Here is a 21,431-nt window from a genome sequence, read left to right as displayed (position 1 = left end):
TTAAGAGTACGTCTTTTGTACTTTTTAATGTCTCCACAGCTTCTGGGATAGGCTTGGGCAAAAGAATTAGAACGTTCGTCCAACCACTGTTTTACTTGCTTTACTCTATTGATATTCTAGGATAGAAATGGAAACAATAATTTTCAGGTGTTTTTGAATGGAAATATACTTGAGATTAATATGCATTAGATTAGGGTGAGTATGAAGTTCAAACTTGCACATCTTCAAAACTAATTGTGTTTATTAGCAATATTTTGAAAAAAATTAATATTTTCATATTCTTAAATGAAGTTCAAATATTTTCAATTTAGTACACTAAATTAATTTTTCCCCATTTCTCTCTGGGTTGAAAAACTGGTTATTCAATTTACCAAGATCAACCTCCTTTTCCTTCTACTGACAGACACACATAGAAGAGAAATACTTTCTGAAACTCATAAATGAATGTTTTAACATTTTTTGATGGGAACATTTATCATGAGTTTGACATGAGTTTTAGAAACTATGAATGGGAAATTGAGAACATTTATGATCTATATTATAAATATATAGCAATAATAAAGTATCATTTCCAAGCAAAGTTGAGAAAAATGGGAAAAAAATATAGCAACCTAACTTCAGTGGCAGTCATATTTTTGGAAGTTTATTTTGCTTTAAATTCAATTGTATAAGAAATAATTCAAGCCAAAAAAAAAAGAAGAAAGACTCATAGCTTTCTAAATCCAGCAATCTACAGGGCCAGGATAATGTGGGGGAAATCTCATTACAGACACTCTACATGCTGAATAAAATAGAATAAAACCTATTTTAAATGCATAGTTAAATTCAGAACATATGAGAAAAAGCTACATATCGCAGAGAGAAGAAAGACTTATAAATTAGACAAACACTTTGCTTGAACCTGCAACTGAATTGGCTAGGTATTGAGAGGAGAGAAAAACTGTCTATTCCTATTGCACAAGATACATGTTTTCATAGCAAACACATGTAGGAGACATGGTTTAAATATTTTTTCTTATTCTTGAGATAATTGTAGATTCACATGCACAAAATGTAATTTCATAATAGGGATATCACAATGTACAGTCAAGTTATAGATTGGTCCCATCACCATAAGGAAGCTTCATGGTGCCCTTTAATACTCATTCACCCTGCTACTAGCTCCTCTTTAAACCCTTATGTCCACAAAATTGTCATCCGTTTTTACAATTTTAGAATTTTGTGTAAATGAATCATATAGTATGTGACCCCTTAAGACTGGCTTTTCTCACATGACATGATTCTTGGGAGATTTGACAGGATGTTGCATGTATCAGTAGTTCACTTATTTATATTGTTGAATGGTAGTGTATGATTTGACATACCATAAAATCCCTTGGAGGGAGGAGCCTGGTGGGCTGCAGTCCATGGGGTCGCTAGGAGTCGGACACAACTGAGTGACTTCACTTTCACTTTTCACTTTCATGCACTGGAGAAGGAAATGGCAACCCACTCCAGTGTTCTCGCCTGGAGAATCCCAGGGAAGGCGGAGCCTGGTGGGCCGACGTCTATGGGGTCGCACAGAGTCGGACACGACTGAAGCGACTTAGCAGTAGCAGCAGGTGGTTTAAACATTATCCTTTAAAGGACAGTTGTATTACTTCCGGATTTTGCTATTATGAAAGAAAAGGCTATAAACATTCATGCACAGATACTTGGGTGAATCTAAATCTTTAATTAGGGCTTCTCTTGTGGCTCATTGGTAAAGTACCAGCCTACTAATGCAGGAGACATGGTTGGATTCCTGGGTTGGAAAGATCCCATGGAGAAGGAAATGGAAACCCACTCCAGTTTTCTTTCCTGAGAAATCTCATGGACAGAGGAGCCTAGCAGGCTACAGTGTATGAGGTCAAAAAGAGTCAGATGAGACTTAGCAAGTACACACACACACACACAGATCTTTAATTGGCATAGATGACTGATAGTACAATTGGTGGATCATATAGTACTAGTATATTTAGTTTTAAAAGCATTGCTTGTAATTAACAAGATATTTTGCACTTAAAAATTTGTTAAGATGGTATATCTCATGTAAAATATTCTTGCCACTAAAGTACAAACCCCAAAACCCAAAGGGATAAGAAGGAAACTTTTCGAAGCTGTAGATACGTGTATTACCTTGATTGTGATGATGGTAGCAAGAATGTGTATGTATGGCCGAACTCACCAAGTTATTTACATTAATCACATGCTATATTTTGTAAAATAGTAAATCCTTAATAAAACTGAGAGAAAATAGCAAAGAAACTGCCCAACTATTTTTTCTGGAGTGGTTGCACTATATAGCATACACTAGCAAAGCATTGGTAATCTAGTTTCTTTACATTTTTTCCATCACTGTTTTTTAAAGCCACCCTCATGGGTGTGTAGGCCTGTTACATTTTGACTCTCACTTGTGTTTCTCTAATTTCTAACAAAGATGAACATCTTTTATGTGCTCTATTTTCAGCTTTATATCCTCTTCAATGAAATATCTGTTCAAGTCTTGCTTCTAATTTTAAAAATATGCTTTTGATTTTTGTACTACTGCGTTTTGAAAGTTCTTAACGTGCTCTTGATCCTAGTCTTTGTCAGAAATGTGTTTTGCAAGTATCAGCTTCTTCCACTGTATAACTTCTCTTTTCATCTTAAGAGGTCTTCCATTTTTATTGTGATGTAATTGACATTCAGCTTTTAAGACTAATGTCTTCATTTTCTTCATATAAATACTCAGAAATAGAATTGCTAGATTGTATTGTAGCTATATTTTCAGTTTTTGAAGAGCCTCCATAGTGTATTCCATAGCAGATACATCAATTCACAATTCCAGAAACAGTGCATATTTATACCCTTTTTTCTACATCATAATCAATGCTTGCTTTTTATCTTTTTGAATATATCCTTCCTAAGACATTTTAGGTAATATTTCATTGTGTTTTGATCTCTGTTTCCCTAATGATAAGTGATCCTGAGCATCTTTTTCTGTGTCTTTTGACCATCTGTATATCTTTGGAAAACATCTATTCAGATCCTTTACTCATTTTTCAACAGGTTTTGTTGCTATTTATTTCTTGTTTGTGATGTTGAGTTGTATGAATTATATACAAATAAATCATTGGTATATTTTGGATATTAACCCTTTATCAGATATATAATTTGAAATATCTTATCCTATTCAAAGTAAATGACCATTTAATTTTGCTGATAATTTTCTTTGCTGTGCAAAGGCTTTTTTTTTTTTTTGTTATTTTTTGATGTAGTTACATTTGCTTAATTTTGATTTTTATGTATTTCATGAAAACACATCCTTGGAATAAACCCTACTTGATCATGGTGCATGATCCTTTTAGTGAAAGTGAAAGTCGTTCAGTAGTGTCCGACCATTTGCGACCCCATGGACTATACAGTCCATGGGATTCTCCAGACCAGAACACTGAGGTGGGCAGCCTTTCCCTTCTCCAGGGGATCTCCCCAACCCAGGGATCAAATCCAGGTCTCTCTCATTGCAGGCAGATTCTTTACCAGCTGAGCCACAAGGGAAGTCTGTGATCCCTTTAATATATATTTTTAATTTTATTTTCTAATATTTTGCTGAAGATTTCTGGATCTGTGTTTGTCAGTGCCATTGGCCTGTAATATTATTTTATTTTTATGATGTCTCTGTTCAGTTTTGATATCAGATTGATGCTGGCCTTATAGAATGAATTGAGAAGCATCATATGTACATGATGAACAGCCAAATGGATAATAAAAAAGTGCTCCCCATTTTGTGACATTTCAGAACCAACCTCAATTTTATTTCTGTAATTTTACATTTACACATCTAACACAAAGGAATGGGGAAAATATTTCTAGCCAATGTAACTGTACCCAACTAAAGATGGCAATGTTTAATTCTTTTAGAAGGGAAGAGAAGGAAGTGGATATTAGAAAAGGCTAGCAAAATTTCTGCCACAATATTTTTGGAGAATTAAATTCTGACTGCATTATTTTATTTGTCTAATAGTCAATTCAATAACATTACATTTTCTAAAGTGTAAAATTTCAGTGTTGTGAATTAGAAAATTTAAAATCACATGCAGTGACTTGGATAGACCCTGAGCACATTTGCTAAGGAAGAGAACATAGGATAACACTTAACCATGTATAATCTAAAAGAGTTAAACTCATAAAAAAATCAGATGATAGTCACCAGGGGATAAGGGAGGGTGATACTATTGATGTTTAAGGGTACACACTTGCAACTGGTAATAAATCAACCATAGAAATCTAATGCACAGTATGAAAAATACTGACAATAATATTATGCTATAAACATCAAACTAGATATAAAACTATAACTGAATTCTCCTAACTAATAAAAAGAAAGGATAATTATGCAATGTGATATAGGCTCTAAATATAGCCATACCAGAAATAATACTGCAATATATAAATGCATTGAATCAATGCTATTAGTCAATTATATTCACTTAAACTCTACTCAATATGTTGTAATAACCAAAAAGGAAAATAATTTGAAAAATGTGTACATAAATATATATATATATATATTACTGAATCTCATCATTTTACAACTAAAACAAACATTAACTATACTCCAATATAAAATAAAAATTTTAAAATAAATAAACAAAATAAAAATATTTAAATGCATGCAATATACTAATTCCTAGTTACATTATTCTGTCATACGCACTGTGTTATCTTTTCAGTTCAGTTCAATTCAGAGCAGGTCATGTCCAACTCTTTGCAATTCCATGAACCGCAGCACACCAGGCCTCCCTGTCCATCACCAACTCCCAGAGTTTACTCAAACTCATGTCCACTGAGTCAGTGATGCCATCCAACCATCTCATCCTCTGTCGTCCCCTTCTCCTCACACCTTCAATCTTTCCCAGCATCAGGGTCTTTTCAAATGAGTCAGTTCTTCGCATCAGGTGGCCAAAGTATTGGTGTTTCATCTTCAGCATCAGTCCTTCCAATGAACACCCAGGACTGACCTCCTTTAGGATGGACTGGTTGGATCTCCTTGCAGTCCAAGGGACTCTCAAGAGTCCTCTCCAACACCACAGTTCAAAAGCATAAATTCTTCAGTGCTCAGCTTTCTTTACAGTCCAACTCTCACATCCATATGTGACCACTGGAAAAACCACAGCCTTGACCAGACAGACCTTTGTTGGCAATGCAATGTCTCTGCTTTCTAACATGCTGTCTAGTTTGTTCATAACTTTTCTTCCAAGGAGTGAGCGTCTTTTAGTTTCACGGCTACAGTCACCATCTACAGTGATTTTGGAGCCAAAAAACTAAAGTCAGCCACTGTTTCCACTGTTTCCCCATCTATTTGCCATGAAATGATGGGACTGGATGCCATGATCTTAGTTTTCTGAATGTTGAACTTTAAGCCAATTTTTTCACTCTCCTCGTTCACTTTCATCAAGAGGCTCTTTAGTTCCTCTTAACTTTCAGCTATAGGATGATGTCATCTGCATATCTGAGGTTATTGATATTTCTCCCAGCAATCTTGATTCCAGCTTGTGCTTCTTCCAGCCCAGCGTTTCTCCTGATGTACTCTGCATATAAGTTAAATAAGCAGGGTGACAATATACAGCCTTGTCATTCTCCTTTCCTGATTTGGAACCAGTCTGTTGTTCCCTGTCCCTGTTGCTTCGTGACCTGCATACAGATTTCTCAGGAGGCAGGTCAGGTGGTCTTGTAGTCCCATCTCTTTCAGAATCTTTCAGTTTGTGGTGATCCACACAGTCAAAGGCTTTGGCATTGTCAGTAAAGCAGAAATTGATGTTTTTCTGGAACTCTCTTGCTTTCTTGATGATCCAATGGATGTTGGGAATTTGAGCTCTGGTTCCTCCACCTTTTCAAAAACCAGCTTGAACATCTGGAAGTTCACAGTCCACGTACTGTTGAAGCCTGGCTTGAAAAATTTTGAGCATTACTTTGCTAGTGTGTGAAATGGATTGTACAATAAGTGCAACTGTGCGGTAGTTTGAGCATTTTTTGGCATTGCCTTTATTAGTGCTTTGAATGAAATCTGAGCTTTTCCAGTCCTGTGGCCACTGCTGCGTTTTCCAAATTTGCTGGCTTATTGAGTGCAGCACTTTTGTAGCATCATCTTTTAGGATGAAACAGCTCAACTGGAATTCCATCACCTCCACTAGCTTTGTTTGTAGTGATGCTTCCTAAGGCCCAAATGACTTCACATTGCAGGATGCCTGGCACTAGGTGAGTGATCACACCATCGTGATTATCTGGGTCGTGAAGATCTTTTTTGTACAGTTCATCTATATATTCTTGCCTCCTCTTCTTTATATCTTCTGCTTCTGTTAGGTCCATACCATTTCTGTCCTTTCTTGTGCCCATCTTTGCATGAAACATTCCCTTAGTATCTCTAATTTTCTTGAAGAGATCTCTAGTCTTTCCCATTCCATTGCTTTCCTCTGTTTCTTTGCATTGATTGGATCTCCTTGCTGTTTAGGTTCTCTCAAGAGTCTTCTTCAGCACCACAATTAAAAAGCATCAATTCCTCAGTGCTCAACCATCTTTAGGCTCAACTCTCACATCTGTACATAGCTGCTGGAAAAACCTTAGCTTAGACTAGATGGATATTTGTTGGCAAAAAGTGACATTTCTGCTTTTTAATATTCTGTCTCGGTTTGTTATAGCTTTTATTCCAAGGATCAAGCGTCTTTTAATTTCATGGCTGCAGTCACCATCGGTAGTGATTTTGGAGCCCAGGAAAGTAGTCTGTCACTGTTTCTACTTTTTCCCCATCTCCTTGCCATAAAGCAATGGGACCAGATGCCATGATCTTAGTTTTTAGAATGCATGGGAAATTGGGGAAGACACAAATATTCAGCCCATAACACCATGTTTTCTATGAATTTAGTGTTACTCTTTTACCAAAACCAGAAAGAAAAAAAAATCTCAAGAAAAAAAAATCTCATGAATAAAAACAATTATTAACAAAATATTGAAACACTGAATATAGACACTTATAAAAACTACTATTTGCTTCTTATAGAAGAATTTCTAAAAATATGTGTGTGCATTCCCCCAACCAGGGTCTGGGCTCATTTACTTGCACTCACCCTTGAGACTGAGCTTGACTTTGTGGTTCAATTTCAAAGAAGAGAGTAAGTAAAGGGAAAAATAGTAACTTAGTGAAGAAACCTAATAAACACTACATTAACCAAATGCTGAAGGCTAAGTTTTTTGTGATGATACGCGTGTGCACGCACACACACACACACACACACACACACACACACACACATATATACATACCATGTACCCTCTGATATGTAACAAGAATGGCCATTAGCATTATATAATAAAACGGTTTTAACAGTGAGCTTGGAAAGTATTTCATTGGCTAATTGCTTTGATTTATTAGTAATTACAAGTGAACTTTGGCTACTTTAACAACCCTGGAAATTTCAATAGCCTAACACAAAATATATTAATTTATATTCAAAGAAAGTCTTCTGTAATTACAAAAAGTTTTCCATAGCAACTGTTCTCTATGAAGAAACTCAGGCTCCACTGATTTTTGTAGTATCATCCATCATTAATCTTTTCTGATTTTTGCAGAAGTGAAGGAAGTAATAAGAATCTTTTACTAGCTATTAAATGTTTTATTAAAATAAAACCAACTCATTGGCCACATATATCTACAATGGGAAGAGTAAATGTTTTCTTCTTGTAAACCCATAAAGAGAAGACACACTTATCTACTAAAAAAGTCCGTAGGATTGTGCAAGGGTATAAAGAAGTGACCACATAAATGTGTCTTCCATGTAACTGTCTCATAGAAATCTTTCCTGGAAATAAGCTGTTTCCTTTCCACACAGCTGTGTTAGCACCATCCTTTGCTTGAGTTCTAACCAGCTTAAAAGGTAATTGTTGGTTCTTAGGTGGACGTACTTGACACTCTTGGAATCCCTCTGGGGTTCTGTACCACATCCACAAATTGTTAATCTGGCCTTGATTTCACACACCAGTTTTTAAACTTGAACGTCCCTCTTGTCCTCACATCCAATTTGAGAGGATGACCGTGTTAATCGTCTTCAGTATTTCACATGCTGCTGTCCTGGTCCTCTGTGGGGATGGTCCTCCACCTTCTGTGGATTGCCCACATCTGCTGACAAATGGAACAGTAACAAATGGGCACAAGCAGAAGCTGTCATAGCTCCTGTGAGCATCTGCTTCCACACGTGGATCTCTGCCATCAGTGCAAGAGTAGGCCTGGCAGTGTTTGCGGGAGGGGTCTGAGAAAACCTCTCATGGAAAAACGTCCAATTGTCCTCGGTGAGGCCATTCCAGACAGGGAGCCCTCCGCCCGTCTGCCATTGACTACAGGTGCATAAGACAAGCTCAGATCTGCATAATGACTCAATCAACACACAAATATATGAGCCACAATAAAGTGTTTAAAACTGTTAGGTTTCAGGAGTGGCTTATTACACACAGACAGCTCCCTAATACACATAGTCACTCACTATATACCAGCGCTGATAATAGAACTTCTCACTATATTGTTGCTTGTATAGGTGTTTCTTCTCGATACAGGGATTTTGGGGTTGATTGTGGTCTTTTCCTCTTGGTCTTCCTTAGAAACTGTACTCTTTATTTTCACTTCAAATTAAATGTCTAGAAACTGCCACTTCCACATAGAGTCCTGAAGCTTGTCTACCTAGCCACATTTGTTCTATGTTTAAACTCTTTTTCTTTATCTGTCAGTGATGTTTAGGGTGCATACTCGCCCCCATGTTATGAACACTGTGATCTCTTCTCACTATCCTTTTCAGAGATATTTGTAAGAATGGAATTCCACACTGTAATTTTAATACCAGAGTTTCATCTTTGTCTTGTAGCTTCCTCATATACCCAATATGGATGGAAGTTCACAACCTCATTCTCTCAAAATACCTGCTTTATGTATTTGGATTATATTAGGTATAGTGATATATTTAGTAGAAAATAAACTGAATAAAATGGAGCCCTTTTGAAGATATACTAATTTGTATCTCAGTCTTAACAATGTTGAGACACTGCCTCAAAAACTAAAAACATTAAAACAATATACATTCTCACAAAAGACTGAATAAAATGCCCAAATATGATGTCATTTAATAACATGAAAGGGAATTTATTAAAATCTTTCTCCAGTATTTTTCCCTGGTTACAAATAGAAAGATAAATCAAGATTAGGCAGAAGCAAAACACAGATAAGAGAGAGAAAAAAGCCAAAACTTATGGTAAAGTCCATTCTTAATTTGATTCAATGATTTTGAGTATCTATCATGAGTGATTTTTGCCTTTCATTTTGTTGAAATATCTCACCATGTTGAATGATATTCTACTATTAAAAAACTGGCATTATTCACTCAATTTTGCATTCTTGTTATTTTAACAGATTCAGATGTTGAAAAATCACATTCCATTTTAATATTAGAGGAAAACTTCAGGGTATTTTGCCTGTAAGAGGTGATTTTCATTCTGCAATGTTATATCTTAACAAGAAATAGATAAAAGACATCTAGACTATGCATAATATTGTGTCATAGACTGACTACTGGAGTGAACATCAAGTGAAAGGCAATAATGTACAAATGTCTTCTGCCTTGAAAAGCATTTTCTTCCCAATTCTCCCCAAATATTCCAAATATCTGAAATATCTTCCTCCATTTCATCTGTGTTATATCTTCTTTCAGATAATTTTCTTTCCATTTCAGTGTGACTATGTTTAACTATCTTCAGATCATCTGAATTTTTTTCTGACTATTAACATTATTTTGCTAAATAAGATCCAAAGACTTTCCTTACATAGCTCACGGCATCAGTAGAAAGGATATAAATACTAGTTTGATAATATAATTTTTAACTTTCAGAAATCCAAATCCCTTCAAACTTGTTTATATTTCAATTCTGTGGCAAAGTTCATGTTTATCTTTTTCAACTTAATAAAATCACCACAGTTCTCATTTAATGTGGCCTTATTTTTGCCAAGAGTTGTTAGATAACTTCAAAATGTTGACTATTTCTTATATCTCTAAGATTTCTCAAATTAAGTACCTGGTTCAAAATACATGCAGATAGTTTTTATATTCAATATTGAGTATAAATCACACATGACTCATTTTTCATATTACCACATTCTCTGATGATTGAATCCATCATGTTCCCTTTCATTTGATTTCATATAGAGTCAAAAAAGCCTCTTTGAAACTAAAATCTACCTTGCATGATTGCTTTCACAAATAGAATGTGTTTGGTGAATAAAATATAGTAATTTTACACTTATTTAGTTCTCATAGAAAAGTAATGATCTGTCAAACCAGGTTAATCTCCACAGTAATTCCAGATAATGGGTGAGCTGAGGAAAATAATACTACAATTTTGATGACCTAAATGATAACCAACATCACAGGCTGGATTATCAGAGCACTAACTTCACAGGATTCTCAAATTTTACTGAATCAGAAGGAGAGAAATAGGATGTTGGGTAAGCCTGAATAAACATATATATATATATATATATATATATATATATATATATATACTCATTCAGCTAAAAGATATATATATAGATATATAAATATAAAATATTATATTATATTTATATTATCAGGGGAAGCTCAAGTTACTGAGGGGTTATTTATATTGCAAAAGCAAGCTGTGTGACCAGGTATAAAACCCAAGATAAATTATACCATTAGTCTACACATTTTGAATAAGCAATGGTAATAATCTGGTACAAGACACTTTCTAAGGTGTTTCAGTGTTTAAGTAGAATATTGTGAATTACTAGCTATTACTTTTCATTCCTGTTGTGTCCAAAGTTCAGTATCATGGCAAAAATTATCACTGAGGACTAGAGTTCCCATAGGCCAATAGTGAGGGTACCCTTACTTCAGACTCAAGCTGTCTTTTATAAATGGGATCCTCACCCCTATTCTAAGCTATTCCTTTAGTAACTTTGACCTTTCCATTACACTGTTTTAAAACTTGCTTTACAAATCACAGGAAAGAAAAACAGAGTTGTGTGCTTCTCAGAGAAATTCTACTATATATATATATATATCCCCAACTCTGTATCTAATACTAAGAAGGTACTTGACTTTAATTGGCTTCTAGAAGTGTAGCAATGGACACTTAGGTCGGGTTCCAAATGTCACTGTCTGTGTAAGTCGCTGCTCTATGAATTCAGTTAACAAATAGTTACTATCCTACTGTATGTCGGTATTCTTGCCTGCAGAATCCCACGGACAGAAGAGCCTGGCAGGGTATAGTCAGGGTCACAAGAGTCAGACACGACTGAGCGACTAACCCACCACCACCACTGTATGTCAGATATAGGCTAGGTACTAAGGATGCAAACATGATAAACAAGTAGAGACTTTACACATACATACATCTATGTAAATGTTATATATACAAACAGAGGGAGGCAGAGGGAAATGAAAAGCTCGACTAAGGCTATATTACAAGCTTCTGGATCCGTGTTGGATTATCTTGAATTTATTCTGGAAAAATTGTCAAAAATTTTAAAGACTAAAATGAAATGAGTAGAATATGTGTTAGAAAGATAACTCTAGAAGCAATGTAGAAAGTGGATTGGAGTAGTAAGAGAAAGAATACAGTAGGAGGAAACCACAAAAACATAGCTGTCTTCAATTTTGAGCAATTACAATCAATGATAAAGATGGTTATGAATACAAGGAAGTAAATATATTTTTAAAAATTAAGTGGCTTAACATCTAGAAATTTTTTTTCTAAATGAAGCATAAATAGACACAAAATCATATATGTGGAAATTTAGATATCATTACTGTATAGTCCATGGGGATGCAAAGAGTTTGACACGACTGAGTGACTTTCACTTTCAAACTAAATTTGGGTCTGAAAATACAATAGATTTTATGTTGTGTATATTCCATGTAAGAAAACAAACCAAGAACTGTTTAAAAAAAGTGTAATGTACTGTATATTTAAAACCTTGGGCAAATAAGAGTAAGTAGTTGAGTCATGCTCAAAGAAGAATGCCTTTGGAATCAGAGTCACTTAATTTAAATTTGAATGCTTTGCTACTCACCTAGTGTGTGATCATGGGTAGCTATTTTACCTCTATTAATCTCACTTTTTTGCATGTATAAAATAGGGTAATAGTCTTGCCTAAGAAGGTTAAATGAGATAATCCATGTAAAGCTATTACCATTGGATATGAGACACAAATTTTTTTAACAAACACAATGATTCCATCAGTTATGGCCTTTAGTAGTTAAGTTTCTTAGCTTTTGATTAGAAGTGGCTGAAGTAGTAAAGTTTCTTTGATTATATTTAATTGCAAATAATGAATTCAGAAGATGATGAATTCTGTGGAATGACAAATTTCCCCTTTTTTTTTGTTCTGACACCTTCAGGGTGTTTTCCCTTTTTCTCATGATAATCTACAAGTGGCTGTAACAATTCTTAACCAACTTTATCCCCTCCTCTTGGAATTACATACCTAAACAGAAAATCAAATATTCTTGTCTTCTTCAGGGTAGGGAAAAACTACTTTCAGTAAGTTCTCAGACAGACTTTCCCTAAAAAAGTAATACCCAGGGTAGAATCACAGATCTATCTCTAGACTGTGTGTGCATGCTCAGCTGCTTCAGTTGTGTCTGACTCTTTGCGACCCTATGAACTGTAGCCCAACAGGGTCCTCTGTCCATGGGATTTTCCTTGCAGGAATACTAGAGTGGTTGCCATGCCCTCCTCCAGGGGATCTTCCCCACCCAGGGATCAAACCCCTGTCTCCTGCATTGCAGGAAGATTATTTACCACTAAGCCACTGAGGAAGCCCATGCCTAAACCAATCAATGGCAAAAGGAATAGACTTACCATGATCGATATACTACAACCATTTTACATTTGCCAACATTCACCCCTTAGATTAGGAACAGAGTCACCTTCTATGAGTGTATTGACCCCTAAGAATAGAGCAAAATTGAGATTCACTAGGCACAGAAGAAATGAGAATGGCTCTTGGGTTTGTGATGACAACTATGTTTGTGATGATAACAACTGTGATAACACAGAGGTTGATGCTCATATCAGTAGTTACTTTCCAACTGTGTTGCCAAAATATCTTAGGATGTAAAAGATAAATGACAATATTACCTGATATCAGTTCAGATCTTTATCATATGCATTTTTCATTGCTTAACTTTTAAAAATATATGCACATTTTTAATCTCTCCATCTAAATAGATAATAGGACTAATACAGGAAATGTATGTATACATACACATACATCTGTATATTTTCTTATTTTATATATATATACATATATATATATATATAAAGGCATTAAGGTAAGTTGCATTACTCTAGTGTCACAAGTTCCTGAAATATCATTACTTTTTTTATTTATTACTACGCTACACTTTCCTAAGAATAATATTTGTATCATTATATGATAACTGTTTTAAATATACCCACTAGGGAGTACTATCAGGTCCTAACTAATTAATAATAATTAGAATAGTTAAGCATGAGTAATTGCAATTTAAATAGTAAGATAAATAGAATCCAGTGAGTTGGCATTATAACTACTTTGAAATAATAAGATAAAAATTAATTTTAGGCTAATGAATTTTAAAAAGCTTCACATTTTAATCTCAGTCATGCTATACTCCTCTCTTTGTAACAACGTCATATCTTGGTAACACTTTTCACAATACCAAGTAGACAGTAGTTGAATATCATCTGTCAATCCAACTCCATGAGGACAAAGACCAATTTTATTGTGTTTACTGTTCTGGATGCAAAGGCAATAATACATCTTGACATGGTAGAGAAATAATACACAAAATGTAATTTGTGAGAAGAAAAGAGAAATTCTGATTAATCAAAAATAATCACAACATACCTGCTTACTTCAGAATATCTCTCAATAGAAATAACAGTATCTTTGGATTTCTTTGAAATAATATACCAGTCAAAAAGTCACCTTTGAATAAAGGTTCAGTGACTGCAGATACATTTTCAAAGACTTTATCATGTCTAGTAACTAGTTGAGTACTCAGAGAAGTATTCACCAGAATATGAGGATGTGAACCCATTGAAAATGGATATACGTAAGGTTTGCACTCTCTTATGATTCAGTTAAATTTTAGTAATATGTAATAAAAATCTCTAAGTAGTGGCCCCCTTTCATAAGTGAATAACTCCTGGTTCTCACTTTGAAGGTTTCATGTTATTAGGCTTACAATCCATAGCATTCCATGCTGGGTGTCATGCTTAATGACGCAGTCATGGCTGACTCTCTGTGACCCCGTGGACTGTAGCCCTCCAGGCTCCTCTGTCCATGGGATTCTTCAGGCAAGAATACTGGGGTGGGTTACCATGCCCTCCTCCAGGGGATCCTCCCAACCCGGATGTCTAACCCAGGTCTCCCACATTGCAGGAGGATTCTTTACCATCTGAGCCACCAGGGAAGCCCAAGAATACTGGAGTGTGTAGCCTCTCCCTTCTCCAAGGGGTCTTCCTGAATCAGGAATCAAACCAGGGTCTCCTGCATTGCAGGAAGATTCCTTCCCAGCTGAACTACCAGGGACACCTATCCCACTCCCTACCCAGAGCCATATTAATCAGTCTTGGAGTTGATAAATGTCCTGTGTTGGTCCAGAGACCTTTTTAGTGATTTCAAAATCAGAACTAAATCAAGAAGGATGTCTCTCTCTGATGGTGGAGCCGTGAAAAGCCTGGTCTGTGAGAATGATGCTGACATCCAAAGAGAAACATAGACAAAAAATAGAGAATGAGGAGGCTGGAGGGGTCCGATTCTCTTTTTGGAAGTGGTACTTCAGCATCCTTCCAATAATTGATTCTTCTTAGACCTAAACCAGCTCACACCTTGTTTATCATTAGAGCAAGGGCCCATAGACTAAATTTATTTTTTTTTCAAAAACCTATTTTCATTTTTCTAGATTTCTATTCTTGCAAATTGCCCACTATATGCTCCTTACACTCAGCTCAGCCACATGGTAATTTGATATTTTATGAACCTGCTAGACATACACATGTCTCAGGGCTTAATTTCATGGTTTTCTGTCTGGAAATCTTCTTTCTTGGACAATTGCCTAGCTCCTTTCCTCCTCTTCATCAGGTCTTTTCTCAAATGTCACCTTCTCAGCAAGGCCTTCCTTGGCCATGATAGAGAAAATTATATGGCATGCACTAAACCCACAAAGAAAATGAACAAAAATACAGAATCTCTTCTTTTCACTATGTATTAACCACGTTATTAACCTCTTTCACTAAAATAAAAGCTATAGGAATTTAGGTAGTGTTCTTTGCTGTAAATAGCACATAGTACAGTATCTGGCACATAACCAGCATCCTAGAGAATAAAAACAAAATAAACAAATGAATAAATAAACACCCTTAGCAGAAAATATATTAATAAAGTGTGGCTTTCAGCTTTTTCCAAGTTAAATATTGATATTGAGCTGTCCCAAAGAAGTCAGTTTAACTTTATTAATGCACATTTATGATGGTGACTGCAGCCAAGAAATTAAAAGATACTTACTCCTTGGAAGGAAAGCTATGACCAACCTAGATAGCATATTAAAAAGCAGAGACATTACTTTGCCAACAAAGGTCCGTCTAGTCAAGGCTATGGTTTTTCCAGTGGTCATGTATGGATGTGAGAGTTGGACTGTGAAGAAAGCTGAGCGCCGAAAAATTGATGCTTTTGAACTGTTGTGTTGGAGAAGACTCTGAGAGTCCCTTGGACTGCAAGGAGATCCAACCAGTCCATCCTAGAGGAGATCAGTCCTGGGTGTTCATTGGAAGGACTGATGCTGAAGCTGAAACTCCAATACTTTGGCCACCTCATGCTAAGAGTTGACTCCTTGGAAAAGACCCTGATGCTGGGAGGGATTGGGGGCAGGAGGAGAAGGGGACAACAGAGGATGAGATGGCTGGATGGCATCACCGACTCAGTGGGCATGAGTTTGATTAAACTCCGGGAGTTGGTGATGGACAGGGAGGCCTGGCGTGCTGCGATTCATGGGGTCGCAAAGAGTCGGACAGGACTGAGCGACTGAACTGAACTGAAGTGAGAAAAATTAAAATCATCAGTTTGGGAGGGAGAGAACTACTTTGAATAAGAGAATAATTATCACAGGAGACCCATTATTAAACTACCATTTAAAACTATATTATAGACATACAGTGCGATTTGGGAAATAGAATAAAATATTCAGTTAAAAATAGGTTCAAATGTCTAAAGATTTAGAAATGAAACTGAATGAGAACCATGAAGCAATCTGGAGGAGGAAAAACTAAAGCTCTACTGAAGGAAATGAAATAAGACCTCAAAAAATGTAGATGTCTACTTATACAAGATATAGGAAAAATATTACATGCTAGTAATTTATCCTTATATTGATCAATTAATTGAATGAAATATGGCTGGTGTTGCTGGTAAGATGATGACTTATTATATATTGATGGCTCTCTTCATTAAATTCATGTCAAGGGAAATAATGAAAACTAAGTCTGGTGTGAAGAACTGACTCATTGGAAAAGACCCTGATGCTGGGAAAGATTGAAGGCGGGAGGAGAAGGGGAGGGCAGAGGATGAGATGGTTGGATGGCATCACCGACACAATGGACATGATTTGAGTAAACTCCGGGAGTTGGTGATGGACAGGGAGGCCTGGCGTGCTGCAGTCCGCGGGGTCGCAAAGAATTGGACACGACTGAGCAACTGAACTGAACTGAACTGCTGTAAGGGGACTGTTGGAGTTTAGACTGATGGAGCTGAGAAACTCACATTAAAACTGCAAACAGCCCTAAATGCATGGAGTTGTTTGATTCCTAGAGGGGCAGGGGAAAAAAAGGAAGGCCAAATCAGAAAAGGGAAGGACATTTAGGGAAGAAAGGTCTTTGTTTTGCTTCTCGGTAAAGAAGTCTAGGAGAGTTGCGACAGAGAAGGTTTTGGGGTTCTTTTCCATTGTTTAGTGTTTATCTTAGACTATTACTAAAGGCTTTGTGTGGAGGCTAAGGTCATAAAAAATTTACCTGCAGTGCAGGAGACATAAAAGATGTGGGTTCGATCCCGGGTTAGGAAGATCCCCTGGAGATGGGAATGGCAGCCCACTCCAATATTCTTGCCTGGAGAATTCCATGGACAGAAGAGCCTGGAGGCTGCAATCCAAGGGGTTGCAGAGTCAGATGTGACTAAGCAACTAACACTTTCAATTTTCACATGTGTGTATTGCATTTTCAAATGAAAATAAAATATAGGTTAGACATTCCAAAACATAGATTTTGTGATCTTTATAATTTTGCAAAATCCAAATATTCTTTTATTAAATTATCCTTTGCTGTGGTGATTTTTTTGTTTTTATTTTTTCAGCCTCTTTACATGTGGCTCTAGTTAGAGATTTTTTTCAATTCTGGAGATACTGCAGAATTGAAACAAAACACAAGCACTGCTGTTTTATATTTTAAGGTAACTATTAACTGAGACTCTAATGGTAAAGCATCTGCCTACAATGCTGGAGGCCTGGGTTCGATCCCTGGGTCAGGAAGATCCCCTCAAGAAGAGCAAAGCAACCTACGCTAGTATTCTTGCCTGGCGATCCCGTGGACAGAGGAGCCTGGCAGGCTACAGTCCATGGGGTCGCAGAGTCAGACACTGCTGAGTGACTAAGGTACACATTAACAGAGAATGATGTGACCAGATTTATCATTTGTTTAGGGGCAGAGGCGTTTTTTCCACAAGGCGGTAAACTCTCATTTTCACTCTCCCCATCCACAGTCTGCTAACAACACAACAACAAAAACACTCAAGGCGGGGCGGGGAATAAATCCTTTCTTATATTACGGTTAAGGACTCAGGTCACTTCTTACATTTTATTCTCTGCCAGGAATCCTCTCTCCAATGTTTGACTAGTTTACTGAAAATCAGAGATTTCTCAGTGTGCCCCTATCTACTTGTTTATGAGAGAGGTCATTTTCTTGTTCACTGAAAATATTTGAAAATTAGATTTCCATTTAAAATGTTTGCATCTATCTTGAAACAAATGTCTTTATTATTTCAAATAAAATTTAAATTATTTAAAATAAAAATTATAAATTATTTAAAATAAAAATCACTAGCTCTGTATTAATTTTCAGTGTCTTAAGAGCTTGTCAGTTTTATCCTTTAAAGAGATAACATAGCAGGCAGGAGCTTTTCATGATATCTAGATATGCTCTAGATAAGTCTTTTATCAAATGCAGAACACATTCTGATGTTAGAACCTAATTGTAGATATACTCATGAAAAATTTTTTTCTTTCTTTTGTCCCATAAGAAATATAGTATTGTCTTTGAGAAACAGCCTTAGGAACATCAATAATTTATTTGTTAGGAAAATGACATCACCTATGACAACTGGATGAACAGAAGAGCAAGCCACATCCTATCCCTGAGACCCATATTGTATTATTCTGAAGCTGTTTCTTTACTTTCACTGTTTTTGCAGAATCCACATTATTTCACAATTGCTGGGTATGTTATCTTTCAAGTTCTGCAGAAGTCTTCATTAATGTAGTGACACAGTCCATTGTAACTGTCAGGTTTGTATTATTACACTCAAAACTCACAATTACAGCTCTCTGAAACTCTACCAAAGACAGCAGAAGAGGAAATACAGCATTATGCATTACTCTGGTATTATTGTGCTTGGCTGTAAAGAATCAGTTCTTTGTTTTCCCATTCAGTTAGCTGTATCCTTAACTTTTCATAATATTAAGTAATTGGGAAATACATTAGTATCACCTCATTTTTTCCCAACAGAAATCAATCATGCTGTAAACTCACTTAAAAGGCACACACTGCAGTCAAATAATTACAAGTCAAATGTTAGTCATCTTATTCTAATTAAAACATTTCTTAAAATTATTTACCATAGTCATCACTACATTCACATGTAGAAGATCCATTGTACATACTAAATAAGTACATCTATATATATCTAATTTTGTGTTATATACTTTCTGAAACATTATTCTTTTACATTTATTAAGGTAAATTATAAGTTAGAAAATTTGAAAAGAGAGCTCTATTCAGCAATAAAGAAACCTGAATTAATATAGAGGAAAAACAACTGGACTTAGGGAAAAATAAGTTGATTTACATTTGGCTTTGTAATTTCATTTACAATATTTTCAAACACTTTTTTTTTTTGGCAACATTTTAAAGTTTACAACAAAATTGAGAGGAAGGTATGGAGATTTCCCATATAACCTCTGCCTTCATAGATGCATAGCCTACTCCATTATCAGCATCATTCATCAGAACAATACATTTTTTACCAAAGATGCAGCTCTTTTAACACATCAGTATTACCCAAAGTCCATAGTTAGCATAATTCATTCTTTGTGTTTAACATTATATGGGTTTGAAAAACAATGTAATGACATGTATCCACCATTATCATATCGTACAGAATATTTCATTGTGCTAAAAATCCTTTGTGGTCTGCCTGTTTATCACCCATTTCCATAGCCCCTGACAACCACTGATCTTTTTATTGTCTCTATAGTTTTACTTTTCCAGAAGGTCATATAGTTGGAATCATATAATATGTAGTCTTTTCAGATTGGCTTTTCATTTTGCAATTTGCATTTAAGGTTACTCTATGTCTTAGCATGACTTAATAATTGTTTTTCTTTTTTTTTTTCAGTATTGAATAATATCCAATTGTCTGGATGTACCATAATTTACTAATCCTTTCACCTACTAAAAACATCTTGTTTTCTCCCAAGTTTTGACAGTTTTGAGTAAAGCTGTTAGAAACATTCTTGTGAAGGTTTTGGTGTGGACATAAGTTCTCAAATCCCTGAAGCAAATACTAAGGAAAGCAATTGCTAGACTGTTTGGCCCAAATGTGTTTAGCTTTGTAAGAAAGCGCCAAAATGTCTTCCATAGTAGCTGTAGCATTTTGTGTTCCCACAAGCAATGAATGAGTTCCTGCAGCCTCACGTTCTTACCAAAGTTTGATGCCTTCAGTGTTCTGAACATTCACCAACCTAAGAGATATGTTGTGGTATCACACTGTTGTATTAATTTTCATGACAGAAGGTGCAGAGAATCTTATCATATGTTTATTTGACATTTATATATCTTCTTTGGTGTGGTAAAATGTTGACTTTAAGTTTCAGGCTATATGTTTACAATACACTCATTTCATTTTGAAACTATTTATGATAAAATTTTGGGGCTTCCCTGGTGGCTCAGATGGTAAAGAGTCCACCTGCAGTGTGGGAGACCTGGGTTTGATCCTTGGGTTGGAAAGATGCCCTGGAGAAGGGAATAGCATCTCACTCCAGTGTTCTGGCCTGGAGAATTCCATGGGTAGAGGAGCCCGGCAGGCTATAATTCTTTGTGAATTTCATTTTGAAAGTATTTCTGGCAAACTTTAACCAATTCTATATACTTTATTGAAAATGTCAAATTTCCTCATTTTCTAAACATTTAAAAAGTTCAAAGATTTTAGTTTACAAGCTTTAAGTCTTGTGATGTTAAAGTTGGAAAATATTCTTAAAATCCCAATTGCTGGGATGTTTGCATTATAACTTTTGAATATTTTGTCTAAGATTCTATAGTTTGGACTTCATATTTGTAATTGTATTTTGTTTAATATTTACTTATTTAAGAGGTACGTTGCTGAAAATCTTTAACTTTCCAATGATATGGTTTGAAGTATGGTATCCAGTATTTTTGATTAATTTTTATTGGAATATAATTACTTTACAGTTTTACTTTCATATTTTTGTGATTATCTTTAAAATTTCATATGAGCTAGCTAATATCTAACAATCACAATCAACATTAATAGCAATATGAAGTTTCACAGACTCTGTACCAGGTTCCATCACTTCAGTTTTATATTTTACTCCAAGCAGAAATTCTTTAGTCCTCTTTTCTGAGATCATATCTCCAAATTCATAGGTATAGATCCCAACGACTTTCTAACTGCATGGGGAGTGTGCAATTTCCTCAGTTCTGTCTCGTCACAATAAAAATTTGAAGCGACAGACCAGTGTTACAGCCTTCAGATGGACCAGTGTTACAGCTCAGTGTTTCAGCTCAGTTTTATTTAGAAAGTAAAAGAAGATACCTCCTGGAGGAGTGAGGCATGCTGACCCAAAAGACTCTAACAGAAGAGAGACCCCGGCCGTTTGGCTCCTCTTTTATGTTTTCTTCTCCTCCCCCTGGGCCTGCCCTCTGTAAACTGGGCTAACCAGGAGTGCTGTTTGTTCTACCTGAGGTCTGCACTCCGGTCCTCCAACCTTCCTCTGTTTTACTTTTGCAGGCTTTTCCTTGCCTTGTCTTTTAGCCACTGCCAT

Source organism: Cervus elaphus, chromosome 21 (assembly GCF_910594005.1).
Source record: "Cervus elaphus chromosome 21, mCerEla1.1, whole genome shotgun sequence".
In the NCBI taxonomy this organism is placed as follows: Eukaryota; Metazoa; Chordata; class Mammalia; order Artiodactyla; family Cervidae; genus Cervus; species Cervus elaphus.
Note: the sequence above shows the minus strand (reverse complement) of the source record.